A 4,021-nucleotide genomic window follows, 5' to 3' on the forward strand; every position below is an offset into this window, starting at 1 on the left:
CTCTCTCGCTGCCACACTTGCTGCTTCTGATCTGGCACCGCGAACGCTTGCTGAAGCTCTCAAAGACGATCGATGGCGGAATTCAATGTCCGATGAATTCAATTCCCAGGTCCTTCACTCTACTTGGGATTTAGTTCCACCACCACCTCCGTCAATAAATGTCATAGGTTGCAAATGGGTCTATCGCACCAAATTCCAACCCGATGGCTCTGTAAATCGATACAAATCGAGGCTAGTTGCCAAAGGCTACACACAACAAGAAGGTCTCGACTACAATGAGACTTTTAGTCCAGTCATCAAGTCGACCACCATCAGAACCGTTCTTGACATTGCGGTGAAACTCGATTGGCCTATTCGTCAGCTTGACGTCAACAACGCGTTTCTTCAAGGTACTCTAACCGAAGATGTTTACATGACTCAACCACCTGGTTTTGTTGACAAGGATCGGCCTCACTTTGTCTGTCATCTCAAGAAAGCCCTGTACAGTCTCAAACAAGCTCCTCGAGCTTGGTACACGGAGCTCCGGAACTATCTTCTCTCGGTTGGTTTCACAAATTCGATGGCAGACACCTCTCTTTTTATTTTAAAGAAAGGTAACTCCTATGTCTATATGTTGATTTATGTCGATGACATCTTAGTCACAGGTAGTGATCATCGTCTGATTCAAGCCACCCTCACATCTTTGGCTGATCGTTTTTCTGTCAAAGACCATGAAGAACTGTCCTACTTCCTTGGCATTGAAGCTAAACGAGTCTCCACTGGTCTTCATCTATCACAACGTCGTTACATCCTTGATCTCCTCTCTCGTCACAACATGCTTCATGCCAAGCCTATTGCCACTCCTCTCGCTACATCACCAAAGCTGACATTAAACTCGGGAACCAAACTCTCTGATGGAACAGAGTATCGTTCGGTTGTGGGCAGTCTCCAATACTTAGCTTTTACCCGTCCGGACATTTCGTTTGCTGTCAACAAGCTCTCTCAGTTTATGCATTCCCCGACGACAGTCCATTGGCAGGCGGCTAAGCGAGTCCTGCGATATCTTGCCGGAACACCTACTCATGGCATCTTCCTTGCTCGTAACTCTCCACTATCCCTCCATGCTTACTCAGACTCTGACTGGGCGGGTGACACAGATGATTTTGTCTCCACCAATGCTTACATTGTCTACCTCGGTCAAAATCCCATCTCATGGTCTTCCAAAAAGCAGAGAGGTGTAGCTCGCTCTTCCACTGAAGCAGAATACCGAGCTGTTGCAAATACTTCTTCTGAATTAACATGGATATGCTCCTTGCTTACTGAACTTGGTCTCGCCTTTCACGATGCTCCTGTCATTTACTGTGACAACATTGGCGCCACATACCTCTGTGCAAACCCTGTTTTTCACTCTCGCATGAAGCATATTGCGCTGGACTATCACTTCATCAGGAATCAAATTCAAGCCGGTCACCTCCGCGTTAAACACATCTCCACTAAGGATCAACTTGCCGACGCTCTCACTAAACCATTATCTCGCACCACCTTCCAGTATCTCACGTCCAAGATTGGAGTGCTCAAGACCCCTCCATCTTGAGGGGGCGTATCAAGGATCAATCAAGAATCAATCAAACATATGTTAAGGACTATCATATCATCTATTTATGTCAAGTGTATAATCTGTAATTAGAACGCTCTAGAACTTCATACTTGTATAAATAGGATGTAAGACATTGTAATATAATCATTCATTCAAGTTACAAATCATTCTCTATAACTTATACCTCACGATAGAACGTACACCTGTGGAAAGAAAACTATTGGCAATAAATGGTATATATGTTTCTTACTACAATAGAACCCATAATAAATGACATGTTTCTTACTACAATAATAGATATATATAGTACGTCACTAAATTGTATTTTGGTGGAATTATCACTCTTCAGATAAAATCGAATTAACATGTCAAAATAATAGACCAGAGGTCCTACATTATATTAGATGAGCGAGAAGAACAACCAATCCCAGTATTTTTTTTTTTCCACTATAGTCTATCGCATTTACATTACAGTCACTCCCCTGATCAGTCTCTTCATCATCTATCACTATACAAACATCTCCTTTTGCAAACCAAGGAAAAAAAACTCTAACTAAGAGATAAATATGGCTGGATTGATGAAGTTGGCATCCTTCATGCTTGGTCTTGGTTTGCATGATCGTGGTCCGTCCAATCACAGCTAACTCGGCTCTGAGTTATGGCGCCGTTAATAGCAACTTGGAACCGTGCATTGGCTATGTGATGCAAGGTGGTGACATTCCCTCAGCGTGCTGCAACGGCGTTAGAAACCTTAACAGCATGGCCGCCCGTACGACCCCAGACCGTCAGCAAGCTTGAGGTTGCATTTAAAATGCCGCTAGAGGCCTAGAGTCTGGTCTCAACGCTGGCCGTGCAGCTGGAATTCCTAAGGCATGTGGAGTCAATATTCCTTACAAAATCAGCACCACCAACTGCAAAGTATCTCACTCTCTCTCTCTCTCTCTCTCTCTCTCTCTCTCTCTCTCTCTCTCTCTCTCTCTCTCACTCATATATACAACAAGCCTGATTCGGCCCAAACCCAATCCCGGCCCACTCAATCAAATGTGGTAGACATGAGCCGTCGCTTATTCTCTCTTGTTTGACACATTTGCAATGTACCAAAATCTAGAATAATCCATAATAGTTGCCAATGTAAATGTACTTTGTAATAATTACGTTATATTTTCCCCAAACTATATAAGTGTGCATCGTGTACATCTACTTTCACATTTCTTGTCATCAAATCTTGCATCATTATGTCTATATTATACCTAAATTAATTATCGTCTTCTTTTCTTTTCTTTTCTTTTTTCCTTTCTCTTGTGAAAGTTCGAGGTTCCTTATATCCACACACCTCCAACAACACATTCACTGGTGTTATCTTTAAGATGGTTACAATTAAAATGAATTTGCTTCTCAACTTTAGTATGTGAACATAATCAGTAATCACCGCTATAAGTTATTTGATGTATGTGAAGCGAATTTTCAGTCCATACTACCATTTGAGTCAAATGATGTTCATGTGCCGATGTGCGCCATATGGCCTGACAATCTCAAATGTCATAAAATGCGCCAAAAACATATTCCTACACACGTCACTGCTCGAATATATCATAGAATGTTTTATATGGTGGAATTTACATGTTGATGAGGTAACTTCGAGTAACATCAAAACACTGGTAAAAAGTTTTAAAAAAAAATATATATCTCGTATCGAGATAACAAATTAAAAATCCAAAAAATGCAGTTTGCTAAATTTTATTGATTTCCAAATCAAAATCGATTAGTAATCAATGGTTTAACATTCGCTATATATTATTTTACACATATTTTTATGAATTATTCTAGATTTCATCTCATTTATTATGTGAAGATCCTCCTTCCAAATCAGATGGTTATCTATATCCATCACAAATTGAGTCGCGCACTTCAGCACTGATAGTAAATCTTATATTAATCCTTCAACTTGGTTAAGGTTTATGTTCAGGTACTATTTCACATTGCATAAGTTTCTAATTTTGTATATCCTTTCTTATTATTTTTTTTTTGTATATCCTTTCTAATTTTGTATATCCTTTCTTATTCTTTGTTGTCTATGTAATTTTTCGTCATCAAAACTTTTCACCTAAATTTGATTGCAATTTCTAATAACACGTATAGAGGTTGAAATATACTTCAATTTCTATAACATGTAGAGAGATTGCAATTTCTAACACGTATAGAGGTCCTTACCATGCGTAGTTATCGTATGCATTGAATACTTATACCTATGTACCTTTATGCTCACACGTGTTGTGCGTACAGACGATACGTTGCATGTGGTACCGGTGCCTAATTATATAAACAAAAAACAAATTACCGAAACTAAAGGAAAACTGCGTAAATCATGTAGCCTTGATTTAGGCACCGACAATATTAATTTGAAACAGTAAATTATATTTTTGCCGTTCTACTTCACAGCAAATA

The 4,021-nt window shown here is 39.6% G+C and overlaps 1 pseudogene; it reads left to right on the forward strand.

Moving 5' to 3' along the window:
- LOC104699302 lies at positions 2,123-2,696 on the forward strand (annotated as a pseudogene).

The sequence above is a fragment of the Camelina sativa genome, chromosome 6 (genome assembly GCF_000633955.1).
Source record: "Camelina sativa cultivar DH55 chromosome 6, Cs, whole genome shotgun sequence".
NCBI classification, from domain to species: Eukaryota; Viridiplantae; Streptophyta; class Magnoliopsida; order Brassicales; family Brassicaceae; genus Camelina; species Camelina sativa.